We start from the raw sequence: 22521 nt of genomic DNA, 5'->3' as shown, positions 1-22521 counted from the left end.
AATTTCCTCCCTAGCAAAGTACATATGCCTTACTCTACTGATGTTTTACAGACCGTTTCAGGGTGGTTCCCTCCTGATCCTAACCTTACATAAATACAGGTCTAGGTATCTGTGCTTCCTTAATTTTCTGCTGCCATCAATTCATTCAGAATACTTTCAAAACCTCCTAGTAGGATGTGTAGTAGGCTTTAGGCATGAGATGGACACCAACAATAAGACAGGATGAACTTTAATCTAAGACTGTAGGTTTATTAAAAGGATACTATTTATATCGGTGAATATTGATACTTATATTGGAGTCTTTAAGGAGATAGTTGACAGTTTCTGAAGAGACACTGTTGCTGACATGAGCCTAAATTCCCTAAACCTCCATCCCAGCCACATACTTCCACAACCCTGTCCAGCTACCGGGTACAATCTGCCTCTGTGTCCCAAAGCTTTTCTGGCTGTACTCCTGGCTGCTTGGCCAGTTAAAACCCGCTTGTGTCACCTTCCTGTAAGACCTTTCTGTAAGACCTTTACACAGGGCAGCCTCTCATACCAACTCCCTTCCCTGATCTTCACCAGATTATTAATAACACACTGTGTATTAATATACAGGCCTCAATTTTCTCCTCAGCAATTCTCTGGTCTTATATCTCATACTGCCCTCATCAACAGGACCAGTGCCAGAGGGTGGCCAGGTCGGGCCCTGGCCAAAGACCCCTGTGACCCAAAGGGCCCCCTGAAGGGCCACTCCTTAGGATGGGAGAATAGCACTCCCATTCATCAATCTGCGGCAGCATTGATTCTTGACCCTGCAGCAGATTGCAGAAAGGCCATTCCCAGGCACCCCCCATACAGACCTTGGGGGCTTCAATAAATCTTCATGGATGTCCTACCTACCTCTCCGATTGCTGAGAATGATGTTTGCGCTGCACATGCATGCATGACATTAACCAAGATGTCGGTGGAGGCTTCCCTAAGGGGCTGATGCCCCTGTTGCCATCTTGGCAGGCATGTGCATGCATGTAGCATAGTGTGCATGCCTGCAATCAAATAAGATGGTGGCAGGGGCATCACCCCCCTTAGGGAAGCCCCTGCCACCATCTTGGTTGATGGCATGCATATGCACTCAGTGCTCAAGCAGTTAATGTGAGGCGATGGGAGAGATAGGTGGGGTGTGCGGGTGGGCGCCATGGGCCCAGGGCATGCTGGTGCCCTAGGGCCCAGTCATGCCTGGCATCAGCCCTGCTCATCAACTTGCTTTCTCCCAACTCCATACCTGACTAAAACCAACTCTCAGCTGACTCTGCCATTGACAGTTAACACCCAACTAACTGGAACCTCCAGCCTATCTGTGTCTGTTCTCACCCAGACCAATGAGAATGACTTTTACCTGATCCAGGGACCTAATAAATTCTCAAAGCAATCCTGTCTCTCTCTTCTCAGATCCCATCAAAAGCACTACAGCTATACAGGTTTACAATACTGTAATAGTACAAGGCCTCATGACAGTCACAGAGGTCACATGATATAGTTTTTTCCCTTCAAATTCAAATATAAACAGACATATAAAAAGCACTTCTCCACAGACTTTTTAAAAATTTCAGTCTTTAATATGTGGTACTTTGTGTTCTCTTAATTGCTGCTGTTTAATGTTTTAATGTTATTATGTTTCAATTTTAGATGGTAGTTTTATTGATATTTGATGTATTCTGTCAAAACAACAAAGAGTCATGTGGCACTTTAAAGACTTGTTCTCAGGAGATGCTTTGTTGTTTTTGCTGCAGCTCAGACTAACACACCTCCTCCTGTGGAAACTGATGTTTGATGGTTTTGATGAAAACTTCCTTGGGATGATTTTATCTTGAAAAGTGGCATATAATTCTTTGGACAAACAAACAAACAATCTTATTCTTAAAGTACTGTTGGACCACCAAACAAATTGTGTCTACAATCTGGTTTCAATTGGAAACCAGTCTCTCTCAGAGCATTGCAGGAGCAGTTGCATCATTTCTCGAGCAAGTCAGTCTGGGCTCAGAGCTACCCAGACAGTCAGTGTAAAACAAACAGTTTATTTATGTACTGTATGTATATTTGCATCACAGCTACTGTGTGGCAGTGATGGCGGTGAAGAAAGCTTGCTTCTTCGCCACTGTTGCACTCTCAAGTAGTCATCCTGAAGACCTTTTCTGGGTGGTGAGGGAGCTTGTGGAATCGTCCACAGAGGATCACTTGACACCCTTGGAAGCTGTTTGTGTCAAGTTTACAAGCCACTTCAAGGGCACAGTCATTTGCACCTAGACCAAACTAGTTGTCATGGTTAGTGCAAGTCAGGTGGAGCTGTCCAGTCATGTTACATCAGATCACTTTCTATTGTTGCTGTCCAATGATGTGGACACATCACTTGAAGGTGTTTGACCTACCACATGTATCTTCAACTCTTGCCCATTTTTCCTGGTCAGAGTTAGCAGACAGCATTGATTAGGTTGGTCCAGGGAGTAATAAATGCCTCTTTGCAAGAGAAGGTGGTACCTACTGCCTTCAAAGAGGCAGTGGTGTGTCCCTTCCTCAAAAAAGACCCTTTCTAGCTTCAGAAGTGTGTGACAACCACATCCCAATTCTGAATATCTCCTGCATGGGCCAGGTGCTCAAGACGATGGTAGTCATGCAACTTCAGGTGTATTTGAATGAAACTGATTACCTAGAACCATTTCAGTTTGACTTCAGGCCTAGTTTTGGTACTGAAATGGTTTGTTCGCCCTGATTGATGATGTGTATCACTGCTGCTTATTCTCCTTGTGTGGTATTCAATATTAATCCCACTTAGAGTAAACCAATTGAAGTTAATATATATGACTAATGTAGGTTTATTAATTTCAATGGGTCTACTCTGAACAGGAGTTATTTGAATACTACTCCTTGACCTCTCAAGGGCTTTTGTCACCACTGACTATGGTATCATTTTATACCAGCTCTGTAGGTTGGGAATGGGAGTCATGGTATCATGATGGAACTAAATCTCTATAACAGGTGTAAGGAACCTTTGGCCCTCCAGATGTTGCTGAACTACAGATGTGGCTATGTTGAACCTAGATGTGCCCATGCTTTGGGGACTGATGGGAATTGTAATTCAGCAACATCTGGAGGGTCAAAGGTTCCCCACACCCACACTATAACAGAAATTCTGTGGATTGGCAGAGGCACTGTAGAATGCTAGTTTCCTTGTCCAAGAATTGGGTAGGCATTTTTTTCCAGGTGGGGTGGCATTTCTACTGAAAAAAGATTTGTAGTCTGGGGATTTGTAGCCTGGATTCTTGGTTTCCTGTGATGGAAATGGACCACAAAGTTATCCAAAGCTATTGAGACACTGTAGATACTAAAGGAGAGACTGGCTATGCAGAAATGCTACTTAGCAATGTTTGCAGGAAGAGATCTTCAGAGACAATAATCAGATACTGACATGGTTAATGGCATGAAAAACCGAAGTATGAAGAAAAAGGATCCCGTTTCTTTGTAGTTCATTGGGTTGTGCAAGTGGATACCTCTAAAAGTTTAATAAAGATGCAATTTGCTAACTCATTCTTCTCATGATCCACATGACAAAACATAACATACACTACAACCAACAGATCAATTTATAGCACTTGCCTTTCCCATATTTCTTGATTATTCACCTAGTTTAGGTTTTAGCCTGTTTCTTCTAAGATCTGACTTTAAATGAATGAAACATATCCACTAATACCAGCATAGGGCTCTTTCCTATCCATGGCAGTGGCCTGCCTCAGGTTTTTGATTTTTGTTTTTGCTGCAAAATAGGAGGATCCAACAGACATGCCAAGGCATAGGTCTCACAAGTCCAGGTGTTCCTTCCATAAACTGGGGGAGTGGGGAGTGGATTTCTGATTAATGTGAACAGAATAAATGGACAGCAGCATACACTTCTGAAAAGTTACAATCAAAGCATAGGCATAATCTAAAAGGAGATAAAGACAAAAATAAAAGGGGAAATGACTGCATCATCAAAAAAGATAATGAAGTTTAAATGAGATACAAGGCATAAATGCAATGCAGTTCAAACCAATAAATGCTTGGAAACCTTGTAGTATGAATTAGCAATATTTCAAAAAAGGCTGAATTAACATTTTTATATTTATGACTTGGTAGAGGAAATTGGAAACTTTTACTTGCATTATCTAATTTTTATTTTATTGTATTTTGGTTCTGAATCATAGTGGCAGAATCAGAGCATCTTTCAAAAGTTCTGTCATCCTAAGAATTAGCAGTCATGTTCTCACAAAGGTTTTCTGTTGTTAAAGAATGATCAGAAGTGTGGAAGATGACCCATCCAAATGAAGGTAACATATGCTGCATTTTCTGCAACATGACCCCATGAGAACTGTACCACTCAAAATGACCCCACAATCCTCACCCAGGCCCAGAGGTAGAGGCTAAGAACATATTCATTAGTTCAGAGCACTTCTGCCCTGAAAACAAAATCCCATGCAGATGCGTCCTTACTGCTCTATGCATCTGTAGAAGTATGGTTTGTTCTCTAAGACTGTATACAGAGAGCCAGTGTGGTGTAGTGGTTAAGGTGTTGGACTACGACCTGGGAGACCAGGGTTCAAATCCCCACACAGCCACGAAGCTCACTGGGTGACCTCAGGCCAGTCACTGCCTCTCAGCCTCAGGGGGAGGCAATGGTAAACCACCTCTGAATACCACTTACTGTGAAAACCCTGTTCATAGGGTCGCCATAAGTCGGAATCGACTTGAAGGCAGTACATTTATACAAGACTGTATACAGTACAATACATCACACAATGCCCTCATTCACACTACACACTAAGCCATACCTTAGCTAGACCGTGCAAGTATGTGAGCTCCCAGACAGGAGCTCACAGCTGCTTTGCTCCTCCCTACTCCTCCTTGTTGCCATACCACACTGGGCTAAGCCAAGGTTTGGCATAACATGTCATTCAAACCCAGGCTTATGATTAAGCTCTCTCCTCACTATCCATGAGCTATAACCAAGAACACATGCAGCTGTGTCAGAGGCTTTAATTAGAGATGGTTTTGGCATGGTGCATTATGCTTCCGTGTATGAGGTATTGAACCCTTGTTGTGAACCCTTTTCAACTCTACACTTCTGTTTGATAATATGGTGACTTACTGTTTCTGATGTTAATACACCTCTCTGCTCCAAAATTTGAATTATTATTCAGTAATGTCTGCCGCAAAAGGGTAATCATAATCAATTTATGAAAAGCAAAATTGGCAAACTGTGATTAAGATCCTGCAGACCCTTTCTAACAAAAGTAATCACAGGAAAGAAACGACAGGAATGAATTTGCATTATAAACACAATTAGAAGTTAAGTTTGCAATCTGTGCATGCTTCCTTAGGGGTATGTCCCAGAGTACTTTCTATGTGTATGGAAAGAACTGGGCTGCAATATATTTTCATACAGACATTCAAGCTGCAGTGTTAATTTAAGACAATAATTGACTGTGCTTGTAGGCATAGCAAGTGCTTTCCATAGAAGAATATGAACAAAATTGGTTTCGTTAGTAGAGAGACATGAAGAGGTGGCATTCTTTCTGGAGTTTTCTATATGTTTGTTTATATTTTGATAGGGCAGATGAAAAAAGCATCTGAGATCATGATCTTTTATATGCTAAGCAATTAAATGTGGATCTACATGGTATTCTCTTTCTGTTTTAATGACACAGATGCCTGGTGTGGATTGAATGGAGAAAATAGTGAAAAGAAAGGCAGCTGAGGAATGAAAACAGAATTTCACTAGTGGGAAACAAAAGGTAAATGTACCACATTTTTTGAAGCAAAAGCATTCAGTATGTCCTTGAGAGGAAAATAATCAGGGGAGAAGGATAATGAACTTGGTAAAGACACTGAAGAAGAGAAATATTGCCAAAATGGTTGATAAGGAAGACACAGTGGAACACAATTAATTCCTTTATTTTACCATACCTTGTGTTATAGTGTCAGAGAGTGAGGAGAATTATTGTGTTGACAAAAACTTGAAGAGAAGCGTCCTGATGAACAACTGCGAGAAATTTTATTGGCAATCTAAAACCAGCTGACTGTCAGAATATAGTGCTATTAAAATAAAATATAGCTCAAATCCAACATTTAAATAAACTTGCAGAAAATGAGAAGTTTATGCAATTGAGGTGTCAACTAAATGAAGCCATGCTCTTTTGGTTGCTTGTAACAAGTTTTGCAAATTCTGCAGAGTGTTTATTGAATATCTGACAATGTGCTGCTTGTACATGATGATGCTCTCCACCTTGTGGTTGTCCTGGGAGCACACAGGCCTGGCAATGGCACTGTGGCTGGATTCTCCATGTGTGGAGGCCGCACATGTGTGGACCAGTGTCATGACATGAGTGTTCTTCATGAAGCTACTATGATAGCTTTTTGGAGCTCCCAAAAGTGCTGCTACCATCACAGAATTTGCTGCAGCCACGTGTGCAGCAGCTGCATGGAGCCCAGCCTCAAGCCCAATGGCAACTCCAGCAATGTCAAAGATTATTATTATTATTTGTTGTTGTTGTTGTTTATTTCTACCCCACCTTTTGGCCAAAAGGCCCTTAAGGCAGCTTACAAAAAAAAACAACTAAAAAATACATCAATACATCAATAAAATACATCAACAGAGCCAGTGTGCTGTAGTGGTTAAGGTGTTGGACTACAACCTGGGAGATCAGAGTTTGAATCCCCACATAGCCATGAAGCTCACTGTGTGACCTTGGGCCAGTCACTGCCTCTCAGCCTCATGAAAACACTATTCATAGGGTCGCCATAAGTCGGAATCGACTTGAAGGCAGTACATTTACACACATCAAAATACTACAAAATACATCAATAAAACAATACAATTTACAATTTACAGTAGACAATACATAAATAAATAAATGTGGGTGAGAAGAAGGATGGGCATGGGAGAAGTCCAAAGAAATGGATCTTGAGAGAAAGACCTTGAGGGGAGATCCTTTCTCCATGGCGACTGAGATGATGGGTTAGCAGCGCCATGCTACTCAGAGTGGATTTTAGTCCAGCCACCACCAACTGCCCCAACCCACATTATCAAATGGCACCAGTCTCTTTGCTGATCACATGGCGGCTACTGTCACATGTGAATAGGTCCAATACATGTCTTAAGGTTTGCAACAGAAACCTTGGAATCAAATTAATGCAACTATAGAAAGACTAACATAAAATTAACATTTGACTCACTAATCTTTTTGCAGATTTACACAAACAATATACCCGCACACAGTATTGTGATGTTTTCATCATACTTAATTGTAGCTACAAGAATCTGTTAGGCCAAAAATTCAACTAGTGAATGGGAAAACAAAATATGTGCCAATGCCTAAACTAACAAATTATATAACAGTAAAAGGACAACAAAATTGTAATCATTTTATTCAGTTGGCCTACATTTGGTGTTTACTGGGAAAGCAACATACCTTCTCCTTCTAAAATTCTAAATTACTTTTTGCTTTATTGCCCCTCTGAGATTAGTAATGTGACTTAGCATGGGACACAATTGTTTGTACAGACGCTACTTTTCTGTTTTATAATACTTTATGGGTTTTTTAAAGAAAAATACAATAAATCTATAGTTGCATCATGTGTATTTAACGTACAAACAGGAGTGCATTTTTTCATGCCATGGGATGATCCCTCAAATGACATGTGAAATCCATCTGAATGACATCTGAAGTCCAGTGCTGGTTCCTTTTCCCTTTTGCTCCTCCCCTGCATTCTTCAGGGGGAAATCTGCATTTTATTTTTTTTTAATTATTTTTTAATGCACAAACCTCACTGCACTCAAATTATATTTGAGCTACTAATTATAAGCTTCCATAGCATTTAAGAGTTCTAAATTTGGCTTGTAATGTTTTGGCAAATGCACATTCTCCCAATGCCACTTGGGAACTGTAGTTCAGGAGCAGAAAGGAGCACATTGCCAAAGCAACTGTGCCATGCTCCTATTCATGCTACGTTTCATGAGGGCGATGAGACCTAAACTGGAAATCCAGCATTGTGGATAGACTACAATGTAAGTATCAGGAATGACAACAAGAGAGGGATAAAAGAAATAAAGTTCTGTGTATGTGCCAACAGTGGGTACCAGTCTCACTGCCTCAGTCTGATGAATGTTGAGTATGAATTTCAGGTAAGCGTAACCAACTCATAGTGATGATCCAGAGTGAAAATATATATGTGAATAGTATGATCTTGGGAGAGAGAAAACCATAACAACAAATATGACAAACTCTGAGAACTTTATTTGAATCACTGTCCAAACAAAAAATCTAAATTTTTAAACTTGGAAACTCTGTTCTGGTTCCAGAGAAAAGAAATATCACTTCATGATGTCACAAGGACCAGTTACTCAGTGCTGTGTGCAGCAGGCATCTGCTCAAAACTTGCAGAACCAGTTTTCCCTCAGCCTGATGCTTTACCATGTAATCCTATGCATATATAGTAAGAAGCCAGTTTCCTTGAGTTCCGTGGGGCTTACTCCCAGGTCAATATGTACAGTACCATGTAATCACATACAAATTGAAAGCAGCAGCAGCAGCTCAAGGATCTCTGGGACTGGAGAAAGAGAAGCAACATAATTTCCATTCATTCTCCTCGTCAGCCCAGCTTGCTCCAATAGCAGCATTCTGGAAGATGTTGTTGGCTGTTGCTTCAGGCACCTCAAGTGCCAGGCACAGGGGTCTCAGCTTAATGGTGACATTGCAGTTGACAGGCTGGGACCCAAACCACTCCCAAGATGCTAGCAGCCTCCAGACTTCAGAGGATGCCTCCATCTACTTTATAACCATCTCAGTGGGGATGAACTTCTTACTGGGGCCTACTAGTCTTGTACTGGGGGAAAGTCCCCAAATGCCCCAGTGTAGTTACAGACCTGACTGCAGGGGTAGCCAACATGGTGCGGACACTACATTTCCATCATTCCTGAACAGTGGCCGTGATGGCTCAGGCTGATGGGAGCTGAAGTCCACAACACCTGGTGAGCACCAAGTTGGCTACTTTCTGCTCTATTATTTGCAGCACTGATTGCCCAGATTTTTGAAATACAGAATGCTTTTTCAAAGCTTACGTTTGATGATCATATCTCACAAGCAGTCAATTTAAAATAACTTGCTTTTATGTTAGAAAAACACCACACAGTTACCCTGAAGGTTTTCTTCATTCTAAGCCTTCTTCTGACATAGGATTCTTATATTTGCCACACAGAATTGCCTATGTGTGTGTTTTCTTTTTGTCCCTCAATATTTTGTTAAAGCCAACTACAAATATCAGCTCTTTCATTAGCCCATACAGCAAAGTTATCAGGATCTATATTTGTACAGATCTTGGCATTGCCTACATTGCTTGGAATTGTTTTAAAACCTTTACAGTGCTGTTCCCAATCTTCATAAACCGTGAGTGCTCTTGTCATTTAAGAAGCTCACAGTATTTGCAGAATTCCTTGACTAAGCTGATCAGTTATACCTCAGAAAATGCTTACATAGGTAGTTGTCTGTTAAGAGCCTGCATTGCTTTCACATCATAAAAAAATATATTTTTGGCCATTGGGATATGAAATTTCTTAACACAACTTGCTCTTTTGGTAACTGTTGTGCAAACGTTCCAAAGTGCTACATTGATCCATGATTGTGTTGGGTATATGGGATGTTATACATGCATAAATTCTTGTTGGATCCTGCTACATTGGAAGAAAGGGGTCTGAATCAGGGATGAACTATCTTATCATGCATAAACTAATGCAGGATGCTACCATATGCAGACAAAAGAACTAGGTTGGAATAGTATGGTGGGAAGCAAGCTAGACACTTAGCCACTTTTATACGTCAAACAAAGTTGGATTTTTTCAGTGGAGTTGTGTCTACTTTGGTATGGTTAGCCTAATAAATGTATTGTCCTAGCCTAATATGGATTTTTGAATTTGTCTTATTAATGTTTTATTGATACTACTTTACTTTGTATGTTTTACATACTTTGTATGTTTTATGCCATACGTCGCCCAGAGTGGCTGGATAACTAGCCAGATGGGCGACTAATAAATCTAATAAATAAATAAATAAATACCTCACAGCTTGCTATGTCATGGTTCAATTCCACTTCTCAGGATATTTCTCAGGACCTTTCAACAGACATGTAGAGGATTCTTTATTTGTTTTTGAGAGAAATTTGAATTTAATAGATAGTTTGGGCAGTATTCAACTAACGTTTTGCACTAGCGCTAACTAGTTCACAGGGAGAAGAAGGGGGAGATTGTTCTGTGATACTAGGAGAAATCTTTTCGATGACTAACAATTGCCTTAGCACTGCGTTGGATGCAACCCCTTAACTGCTACTCCAATATGCAATTCTCCCTTGTTTTGATTTTTATGTGTACTTATTTAGAAGATCTCGAACTCACCCTTCATCAAAATGTGACATTGTTGTACTAGTAGTTGTAGCAGTGGTAGTACTGCTACTACTACTGCTAGTTGCTGTGGTGACTTCTCATCCCAATACTCAACGTGTTGAAATAGTAAGTGTAGTCATAATTGCTATATCCTACAACCGGATTCAGAGGCAGCATGCCTCTGAACACTAGTTTCTGGGGAGGAACAACAGGGAGGGCTATTGCCTTCATGACCTGCTTCAGGGCTTCTCATAGGCATCTGGTTGGCCACTGTGGAAAACAGGATACTGAACTAGATGGGACTTTGGCCTAATCCAGCGGGGCTCTTCTTACATTCTTATATTCGATTGCTGCAGCAAATGGTCATGGGGATGAGTGACAGTTATGTAAATTTTGATGTCTCTTCATGTTGAAAATCTACACAGAATACAGTCTTTTAATAACTGAATGTGAGTTCCCAACCTTAAAAAAATTAGCTTTGCCAAATTCACGTTAGCTAACAATCTAAACATGACCTTTGCCATTCCTAAATACAAGGCATCGGATTTTCATCAAGAGGTGATAAACAAATGATCCACTCCAGACACAGTTCCCTATTTAAATATTTAAATATTAATATATTTAAAACAAGTAGATGAGACAAAGTTTTGGCTTGAGATGAAAGTATTTTAGCTTTCCATTTATTTGAAGGATCCTGATATAATTACTTTACAATACATGTTTAAATATTCTGGACTTTTACTTTTATCTTCATTCCAATGCCAGCTAGAAAATCAAAGCGGTGATTCTATATTTCTGTAGTTGCTTATGGCATTCACCATCAGTATCTGAAATCTTTATTTCCATGGACTCATTGCAAATGTTCAGTTCTTGCTGCTTGGCAAAGATGGATGTTTAGATGCCCGGAGCACAAGGCCTGATAAGACAGGCATAAAGGTAATATTGGCAGGTAGGGGGAAATAAAAATTGTGGTGGGAAGGAGAGCAGCTTCATATTATTTGAACTGAGATTTGTTACTTTACTTTGAGAAACTAAGATGTCAAACAAAGCATATAAGTCTGAACATTTAAGAACCAATGATTACAACAAGCTTAAACACACAAAACTGTATGGTGGATACCAAGTCTAATACCATAGGAGCACAAGAAACTGTCTTACACTGAGTCAGACAATTGGTCTATTTAAATCAGTATTGTCTACACTGACTGACAGCAGCTCTTCAGGATTTCAGCAAGAGACATCCCCAGCCATACCTGAGATGCCAGGGAATGAACCTGGGACTTTCTGCATGCAAAGCAGACCACTGAGCTACAGCCCTTCCCCATCATCATCTTGATATTTATATTACATTTCAAATTTAATATCTTGGTAATCATTACAACAATCTTGTAAGGTAGGTTAATATTACTATACCTGCATTACAGAGGAAAGGCTGAGAAGAGGTGGTTGGAAACCAATGAGCATTGCTTTGTTGATGTAAGGCATCCATCAGTGGAAGGGGGAGGGAAGACATTTTCTATTTTGCTTCCTCCACATGACAGCTGTGCCCCATGGTAACGGTCAAGACATTTTTTGAAGTCCTGAGTGCTGCTGCTTCTGCCACCTCTGCTACAAAAAGCACTGAAAACACTGGAAAAGATTCTGTAAGTTCCTTCTACATCCTTACTGAAAGCACTGTGATTGGAAGGTATTCCCTGGTTGGCAGCTAGAGATGTCAGTCACAAAACTACATACCTCTTGTCTCTCCCCCAACCCCCAACCTGGTATTTTCCTTTTATGGAGAGCTTGGGGACAAATAGATCAAATTCTCAACTGGCTGCCCAACTTGTCTGTGCATCTCCAAATCTCCAGAGTGGGTCGGAAGCTTTGGGAGCAGCCCAATTTGCTTTGAACCTCTTTGGAAAAGATCATTTCAGGCCACTTTGGTACTCTGTTTGGGCTTCGTCTGAAGCAAACACCCCAAACCCCAGTCTAAATTAAAGACATGGAGATATTTTATTTTCCTATTTAAAAAAAAACTTCCCTGGATATTTTTCAGTTTTTACTTGGGAATTTCAACTGGGCCTCAGGAATAATTTCCTGGGTTTGATTTCTCAGAAATCTTGAATTTAACATTATTTTAGTTTGCACTGCCATTTTGTTTTGGTCCTGCTTTTGTTGAGAAATAACCATTGTGTAAAATATTTACAGCTTAGCAATTCAGTCCCTCCCAAATAATAATTGTGTATTTACAGACCCTGAAGTTCTACACCACACTCCCTGTTCCTGATTGGGGCACCTCTGCTTGTTTTATTTTAGTTTTTACATTGATTCCTATGTATTTCCAATATTCTTTACTCACATAGAAAGGATTCTACAAATGGCAAATGGGAAAGCAAAAGTGGTGCTTCAGTTCCATTGAAACTGTTGCACCTTGATTCCTATGTAGTTCTTTCTATGTATACTGAATGGGCTGGTTAATTTGGCACCGAGGCTGTGCCTGGGGCCTGCGAGAGAGAACTGCTGAGAAGAGAGCACATGACTACATTCTGATTCAGCCACTGGAACACTGATTCTGAGAGGACTGTTCACTTCTGCAGTGATTTGATCTCCATGGGATATCATCTTGAGATGATTTTGTGTAACAATAGTACACACCAACATATCCTGTGAGTGGGAGCTTAGTGGCAAGCAATTCTGGAGAAGACCGGCACAGAAATGAAACTTGGGACAGCAGCCATTTTGAGAAGATCTGTTTGTAGTAAAGATTCATAGACTGTTAACTAAAGATTGTTTGTTTCACACTGCAGTCTCTTGTGGCATCATTTTATATAAATTTGCAGAAGCAATTATTATGTGCTGTTAAAAAAGAAACAAAGTAGAACTCAACCAAAAAAAAAAAAAATTGGGCCAGCTTCAGCCTCCAGGTGTTTGAAGGAAATTCTGCAGAGCATTGAAGAAAGTGGAAACATGAATTTGAGTTGTACTGCATTGCAATGGAGCAGATTACATAGACGGCTTGAATCAGCGCCATTTTCTTCATGTGGCAGGTGAAGCATTTTATATTTTCAGTTTGATGACAATGCAGAAGATGGGTGTATGTGTCAAGTTTTGATTGCTACATGTGAACTATACTATGCACCCAGAATACATGCTGCATGTGAATGGAGCAAAGGTCCCAGGGCATGATCTGAACTGAAAGCTCATGATAAACAGAGCTCAGCATGTTTAAAGGCAAGCAGTGTGGTGGAGGACAGACTGGTAGGTAGGCTTGAAGACAGGGAGGGAGTCAAGACTGTTCTCCCACACAGTGGAGGCTGTTGGCACTGATGTTAGTGGGCCAGTGAATCCACTCTGGGTTTTAGTCTGAACTTTCAAGGAGCTGTCCAAGTACTTTGGACCATTCCTTGAAAGTCTGGACTAAACCTGGAGCAAATTCACTGCCCCACTGACATCAGAACCACCAGTGTGCACCTAAGGGTAAGTTGCTCAGACTGAGAACTAAGTTTGGAACAGCCATCCAGAAGCCAAATGGTTCCTCAAATCACCTAGTCCAACTAATCTGTTGAGCTCTCTAACCATTAAACTGGTGGCACTGCACTGCAGGAAAATGAGCCCAATAACCTCATCAGGAGGATTGCTGCCATACTGGCAAAGGGAGTACGGTGTTGGAACCCTGATGCCAGAGTCCCTGATTCGAGTTCCCTAAAACCTTATGAATAAACTTGATGAAACTAAAGCTGTGCTGCGTTTGAATAGTGCTAGGGGTGTTTCCTGGTTTGCCAAAATGGGGTGTTTCAGTGTTTGGGTGGAAGGGTGATATCTTTGCCCCTCCCTCCAAAAAATTGTTAATTTTTTTTGTGGGGGGAATGCTGCATATTGTGCTTGTCTTGGGTATGTAGCAAGGTGAGTGCTTGTAGTGGAGACTTTGTATACATCCCCCTTTCCTTATCCTTGTAAGCATGCAGGACAGTGATATAGTTAAGCCAGCTAGTCTCTGAAGTAAGCCCTTTAAAGTAGTCTTTGAGTAAGTAGCATTATTTTAATTTACAGTTAATAATTCATGGGTCCGGCAACAGGAGGGAACACAGCTGGGGGTGGTGGCCAGCGTGGGTTAAGCTACTTCTTTGGTTGGGGGGACTTGTTCATCGCCAGTACCATCTAGGACAATGAATAGAGTAGTAGTGGTAAGTAAACTGGGCATGCTTTTCAAGTGCACATTTTTCTTTTAGTTTAGTTCCAGAACTGCAGCAATACTGCTGCCACAACAGAACAGTAAAGCTTACAAAAGGTGCTTTAAAAACCTTATCACCACAAAACAGTGCAGAGTATTGCATAACATAAAACCTTAAAATACTTACCTTTTCATTGGAGCTGCAGCATATTTACATACTTCATTATATGGCCTACTTATCCTTTGCTGAAGGAAATCCTGATTCCTGCTGTATCTCCCCAAATATTTAATAAATGTGATATTATGTAGCTATTACATCTTTTGTCTGTTTAGATTATTGGACAGGTAGCCAGAGACAACATTAATCATTGCTGCTCCTTGGAAGAGAACACCAAGATGGAGAGGCTGTTCACAAGATTTGGCTGAGTCAATCTCTGCATAAAGTTTATAATCAGGAAGGATATGCTACATCAAAACAATGAGGGAAGGAAAATGCAAAGAAAATCTTTTGTTCTGAAGAACTGTGGTTTGGGAATAGAAAGGGGGGAAATAAATTCTGTTGCTTCAGAACAGTAGTTTAGTGGAAAGACATTTTTAGTGATCAATATTTTTATAATCTGGAGAACATTCCCTTGAAACATTAAATATTTTAAGACTCCCTATGTTGAAGATTTGTTTCATTTTGGGTGGTATTTCATTTAAATCACAAGCAGGGTGTTTTCTTTTTATGTCTGATTCTGTAGGCCTGTGCCAACATCACAGAGACAGTCACTAACATACTGGAGTGTTGGGACATTTATTATTAGATATTCATTATTTATAAATGTCAGAGATATCTGCAGAGTAAAGAAAAAGGGAAGTTAAGATGAGTATGCATTCAAAATGCTCCTGAGAACATTTTAAAGATTCAGTTTAGCCACAAACAGGATACAAATTTCAATTGTAAGATCCAGACCTCTGATTAAATTTATTGTATGTTGTATTTGGAAGCTTAATCGAGACTCCACAGCAGCATGGGATTTGTAGTCCTTTTAAGTTGTGAAAACACCGATTCATTGGGCATATATGCCATTCAGTTGTACACACACATTTAACCAAGTTCACACTGCTGCATGGTATAAGGAGTGTTTCAGGTAGGTTGAAAATATAGACACTTATTTTGGAGTTGGATTACCATGTGGGATTTAGAGATTAGTGATATTTAGTCAGGGTAGTTAATATCATCAGAATGTAGTTACCACAAGAATGAAGAACAAGGCAATGGAACTTTCTTCATAAATCAGTGCTTAATGGCACCGAACACATAGAGGCCCTGATGTTCTTCTACCTCAAGCCAAGGAAAAATACTAGGTGATGTCAGAAATCCCTCCAGGGTTAGAAAAAGGCCCCTATATTTGAGCCACAGGCACATTTCTGTTGGCCTCTTTACTGAGGCTGACTTTGGGAAATATTTCTAGCTCCTCTCTGCTGCTTCACCTCCTGTGTGCCTTTCCAGTTTCTTGTCTGGTTGCCATCACACTGGTAGGGACAAGAGAGAAATTTGCATTTTAATGAGAATCTACCTAATCTGCACTCTCCAAAACAATACACAAACTGATACACAGTCATCCTTCAAAAATCACACATCGCCAAATGTAACAATGCAGTTTTCCAGCCTAGTAACAAAATGCATAAATTAGGGTAAAGTGTGCATAACAATGCATATGTTAGTGAAAATATATACAAAAATGGGTTATATCATTAGACAAAATGTGTATTAGGCAAAATTGCATACAAACATCTGTATATTAGGAGAAAATTGCAATAAAATGCTGGTGAATTTTTGTTTTTTTTTAAATCACAAACTCATATGTAAATGTGGAGAACTGAATTTAAGATTGGAAAAAAAAGAGAAACTGAGAGAAACCAAAATTGACAGATTTTCCTATCCCTACCCACAGACATGGCAAGCAAAGGGCATGGTGTGACCATTTATATCATTGCGCCAGGCAGGTTGTTCTTCTAGTCCCAGGAGTCTCCTATCATGATCTGCTGTGAGTAGGGAAAGTGGAAGGAATGGCTGAAGTACCTAGAGGAGATGAGGAATTAGGAGGATGGGGAAGTGATTGTGTTAGCAGAGAATAGGTCCTGAGAAGACAAGATTTGGAATATAAGCATCTAAGAAGAATCCTGCTGGATCAGAACAAAGGCCCATCTAATCTAGCATCTTATTCTCATAGTGGCCAAGCCTATGGGAAGCCTGAAAGCAAGATGTGAGCACAATAAAACTATCCTCACTGGTAATTCCCAGCAACTGGTAGTCGGAGACATACTGCCTCTGATGCTAGACATAATATATAGCTATCATGACTAGTAGCCATTTTTTTTATTTAAGAAAACAGTAGCCATTTGTAGCCTTATCCTCCATGCATCTATCTAGTACCTTTTTAGTGCTGTCCAAGTTGGCAGCCATAAGTGTATCTTGTGAAAGATTGAACAGAAAAGGGGCAAAGGACTAGAAGGACAAATGTAAGAAGAGCTTAAAGGCAGGATGGAGAATGGAATTACTAAAACAACCACCCTATGAAAATGAAAATAAGAATTTTGACTGACGTACAAATAGGGCCGGCACCAGGGGGCAGCCAGGTTGGGCCGTAGCTGAAGGCCCCCATGACCCAGAAGGGCCCCTGAGGGGCCCCTCCTTAGGGTGAGAGGGTAGAAGCTCTCCTGTTCTGTGATCCATGGCAGTGTGCCTCCTGACCCTGCCACGGATCATGGAGCAGGAGCTGCCAGGCACCTCCCCACCCATACAGTCAGTGTGGCTTCAATAAGCTCGCACACATGCCCCATCTACCTCTCTCATCCCTGTGAATGCAGCACACATGCCTGCCATCAACCAAGATGGGGGTGAAGGCTTCACAAAAGGGCTGATGCCCCATCTGCCATCTTGGTTGTTGGTAGGTATGCACAAGCATCTCATATTCAGGGATAATAAAGGTAGGTGGGATGTGTGGGCGGGTTTATTAGCCCCACACTACTTGTATGGAGGGGTTGGACTATGGCACCGTGGGCCCAGGGTAGTCTGGTACAAGGTGCCAGCCCTGGGTACAAAGCAATACAATATTCAAAGTAAGGATTATTTTAAAATACCCAATGCAATGAAAACTCAAGCACAAAAGAAAAGACAAAGAAAAAAGGCACAATTTATTTTAGCTCACTTGTTTAGTTTGTTTATGGCTTTCATTATTCTTGAAAACATTAGTAACCATGTTTATGGCTAGCCTGACTGCAGAAACAACCCAAGTGGTCACTTGCCACTTATTTTGGCAAGAAGCAGGAAGTGATTTGAAACTTATGTCCCGGAATTCCTTGTAATGTCACAGAGGACGCTGGAGAACTTCATTTGGATTGGGTAGAATAGCCACTTAGGATGCCCTTTGTTCCTGTCCTGATAGTATTAAAACTGTCTGCAAAACTTAGGACAAGCTATGTGTTTTACAGCTTAATCCTTAGATTTTTCTGCACACTAGGTTGGAGCATTGGAGCATAGCCACAGATATACAGTACAACATCATAAAACATCATGTTACAGTAATGTACGGAAACTGCCTGTTGGAGAAGCAGATACCAAGGGAGAAATCAATTCAGCTGGACTAAAGGTCACCACCCTGTGCCAAATATACAGATGACAATAAATTGGACTGGAAAGGGCCAGCCAGGAAAAAAGATAAGTGGCAAAGCATTAATAAGTGAGGCTGTGGCCACATCAGCTGCTGAGCACCAATATTCTTGACACTTCCATATCCAGATATACCGAAGAAAACAAGCTGAAAACGTTGTTAACCAGGAAACTGTCAATTCCAAGGAAGGAAGATTTTTCATAGGGGTGCACTGGTCACAAGATTCAACTACTATCTGATCTGTTTCAGTGCTGTTCCATATCTTTTTAATCCAACTTGTTATTTGGGACCTAATTAGATCCATTCAAAATAAAGCTCTGTGTTTCCCGTTTACTAAATCTACAATATGGCAATAACTCTTCCCCTCCCTCCTTTTCACAGAATTGGATGCAGTTTGCAGGCATAGCCATCTCTTTTGAGGATATGAATCCTGCCAAATTTCAGAATGATGGCTGCAAGGCAGACTTTACCATTTTGAGGTGGGTACAATAGGAGTCATGGGCTTGGTGGTGGAAAAAGAACATGTCATCTCACCCTAGCAGAGACCTTGCCACCCCATGGGTCATTGGTGGGGATGGGCTTCTACCTCCTACCAGGGATTTGGGGGGATAAAGTCTCTTCTCCCTGAGACAGAGAGAGCTCTCCATTGACTTACATAGGGGAAAGGGGGAAAGCATAGATCCTTGTGAAAAGCAAACAAGTGTTTTAATTCCTCCGTCAAATTATTGTCGTTGGAGTGCCCTGGGAAAACAATTCACTGTGATAAATACCTAAATATGTCAGTCAAAACAAAAAAATCCTGCCACTTCTCCAACCCTTCCTCACCTGAGCGCATGCTTCCCTAGACAGCTTGGTTTCACTTTTTTGAAAAAGTGCAGCCATCACTTTAAAATTGAGTTTGACTCCTGGGAAGATGAAGGCTCTGTGGGTAGGTAGTTCTCCGATAGGCCAGTTGCCTATTATGGATGGGATTGCACTCCCTTTAAATGAGCATATACATAGCTTGGGGTATTCCTGGGTACATCTCTGTTATTAGAGGCCCAAGTGACCTCTGTGGCTAGAAGTGCCTTTTACCAGCTTCATTTGGTATGCCAGCTATGTCGAAGCTATGGCCATATCTGGATTGAGATAACTTGGCCACTGTAATCCATGTACTGGTAACCTTGAGATTGCAATGTGCTGTATGTAGGGTTACCCGTGGCCTGGTCCAGAAGTGCCAGTTAGTGCACAATGCAGTGGATAGATGGGGGCAGGTGGCTGACTGCATGTGTTTCTACTAAAATATCACTGGCTGTCCATATGCTACCAGGCCAGGTTCAGTTCTCCTGTGTTGAACTCTGAACAACATGGGTCCAGGATACCTCAAGGATTGCCTGAGCCTTTATATGTCATCTCAATCACTGAGGCCATATGAAGGAAGCGCTGCTAGGTGTCCCTGTGTTACAGACAGCTGGCTGGCCTCCAATAGAAGTTGGGCATTTAGTGTTGCCCATCCCAGGATGTGGAACACTCTTCCAGCAGAGATTTGGCAGGCATACTCACTTTTGACTTTCAGGTGTCTCTTTTTATGCTGACAGGCCTATGCACTTGTTTAAAACATTCTGGATTAGCCAGTCATATTAATGATTATTTTCTACTCTTTTTAATGGTATTTTATGTTTTATTTTGCCTGTGGCCATACTACCCTGAACACGCCTGATCTCAGAAGCTAAGCAGGGTCAGGCCTGGTTAGTACTTGGATGGGAGACCACATGGGAATACTGGGTGCCACAGGCTTAGAGGAAGGCAATGGTAAATCACCATGAAAACCCTATGAATATATCCAAAAAAGATTCATAGGGTAGCCATAAGTCATAATTGACTTGAAGACATATAACAATAACATGTTTTATTTTATACCTATCATTATACACCCCCTGATATTTTATGAGACGGTGGTATATAAATACTTTTATAAATAAATAAAAATAAATAAATAAATATGCTGTGGGTTCTTTGGGGCGCCTGAGTCTACAGAGTGACTCAGGACTGATCCCTGATCCGTCTTCAGTCGCCTTCCTAACAGCAAGGAGTGGATATGTGGGCATGTAGCACAGAAGCAGAAGGGCTTGAACATTTAGCATTTTCTAAGCAAGCACCACTAGCAGAACTATCAAAGACCATTGAACAGCCAAGAAGGTGGTGTACATTACTTCAACATCTTTTTTCTCTCATGTGTGATTGGAGAGCCCTGGCAAAATAATTCTCTATGATTAGAAGCTAGACCTTTCAGTCACAAAAGTCCTCTTCATCCCCCCCCCAAACTTTTATTCTTATAGCAAGCTTGGGAAGACAGGTTTCACTTTTGACAGACACACTGTTTGCACTCCTTTTTCAAAATCTACGAACTGTTGACTCACTTAAGAGATCCCTGCTTCATTGTGCTACATTTAAGAAAAATTCCACTTCAGTTCAGACAAGCCCCCAATCTTTCCAAAGTGACCCACTCCCAGGATCAAAGGCACCATAACTCTGAATGTCACTTGAAGGGAAACACTGCAGGATATCTCTTGTCCTGCTTGTGAGCTTCTCATTGACCCACTGTGGGAAACAGGATGCTTGACTAGACAGGCCTTTGACTTTTCCAGGAGGGCTTTCCTATTGTTCTCCTGTTCTTAATTGGTTTACAAATAATGAGAGCATAATCCAAACCCCTGGCAAGCAGCAGTGGCATTAATGGAGCAGCAGAGCCCCTGCCACATCCAGAGCCAAACCACTTTTGCTGTCCAGAGAAGAAGGGGGTGCAGAAAAATTTCGGATTGGGTATATTTTTCAACAACTTGGCAGAAGTTGTACTCGCTTAGGATCCAGCATATCCTTGGCTGCCCCAGCTCTGTCCCCTATCCACATGTCTCCCCACCTCTGAAATGCCCGGTTACACTAGCTACTATCAGCAAGGATACTGCCAATGGTAGCTTCCACCCACCTGTGATTTATGTCAGTAGGGTTGAAAATAGAGGTTCATCACCACCACCAGCAGAACAGCACAGTGGATTGGAGGGGTTACATTGCTCTGCTTTTTGTCCAGTATTATGGTGATGGGGCAGGCTGAATTTTTTGATATCAGTAGAAACTCTTCTGGAATAAGGATTATTGGATTTTAACAAAGAATGATAAATTCATTTCCTGCCTGAGATATTCCTACCTCTAATATGGCAACAACTTTAAAAATGAATTCATGGGATATCAGCTTTTGTACTTGTGTTTAAGCATCTAGAGTGCATTAGTAGATGTTTCCTTGTTATAAATTACACCAAAATTAAACAAAAATAAGGTAAAACCAGAAACTTCAGTGAGATGCAAATGCCCATTTTTCCAATGCAACTCTCAGAAATGAAAGCACTATGTATTGGAGTTTTGTAAATCACTTATTTGAATGAGAATACTTTACATTTCCAATACAGTTATTGTTCATAAGCACGTTTTAAACCATTTTTAAGAGGATGGGCAATTTAAAGCTTTTTGCATTAATTTTGGGCTGATTTACAGTACTTGCTACTGACGCATTAAGAGATTTAATGAACTTTACTAGGATAAAAATACTCAATTCAAATTAGTTCAAAGAACTTCTGCTAGTTTAATGGAATGTTTCAGTTGTGAACAGGAGAATAAATAGCATATTACTGTTTTATACTTAAAAGAAATTCTTATAGCAAATATATCTACTGTACCAAAAGTAATAACATTCATTTTTATGAGTCATTAGCCCTTCATTCTAAGAATAAATCAGAGGAATAACTTTAAATCATGTGTATTTTAATATTGTGTTCGGGTGGAGTGTGAGCAAAAGAGTGAATCCAACATTGTTTAACATTATTTATGCACAAGGAGAGGAGAATAATTTAATGTACAATTCCAAGGGCAGACAATTTGTTCAGCACTGAATACCATATAGCTCAGTGGTTCTCAAACTGGGGCTCAGGAGCCATCAATGATTCCTGGCATACTTTCAAGTAGTCCCTGAGACCATGGTGAAAAAAACAGAGGAAAATGACGAAGAGATGAAGGTTTCATTGAAACTTCCACCACATGCTGAAAAGGTAAGGTGCTTTTCAGTTTAATAATAAATGTAAATGGATAAGCAGCTTGCCTCTTTATCACTGTAAGCAATTGCACTGGAAACTTCAAAGACACCCTTGACTGTGTGTACATTTCTTTCCTTTGTACACTTTTAGCTTTTTTATATATATATACCAGCCAAAGAGCAAAAATGCAAGCAGTTGAAT

At 40.7% G+C, this 22521-nt stretch overlaps 1 long non-coding RNA gene and 1 pseudogene across 1 annotated transcript; both read left to right on the top strand.

The window, feature by feature from the left end:
- The first annotated feature begins 4254 nt into the window (after window positions 1-4254).
- On the top strand, window positions 4255-8489 carry LOC133378378 (uncharacterized). Its single transcript, XR_009760990.1, has 3 exons — window positions 4255-4340; window positions 5718-5804; window positions 8372-8489. It is a non-coding gene; the product is annotated as an uncharacterized LOC133378378 (long non-coding RNA).
- An 11434-nt stretch (window positions 8490-19923) lies between these two features.
- Window positions 19924-20032, top strand: LOC133378683 (5S ribosomal RNA; annotated as a pseudogene).
- The last annotated feature ends 2489 nt before the right edge of the window (window positions 20033-22521 follow it).

Source organism: Rhineura floridana, chromosome 2 (assembly GCF_030035675.1).
Source record: "Rhineura floridana isolate rRhiFlo1 chromosome 2, rRhiFlo1.hap2, whole genome shotgun sequence".
In the NCBI taxonomy this organism is placed as follows: domain Eukaryota; kingdom Metazoa; phylum Chordata; class Lepidosauria; order Squamata; family Rhineuridae; genus Rhineura; species Rhineura floridana.
Note: the sequence above shows the minus strand (reverse complement) of the source record. Positions and strands in the feature narration are given on the sequence as shown.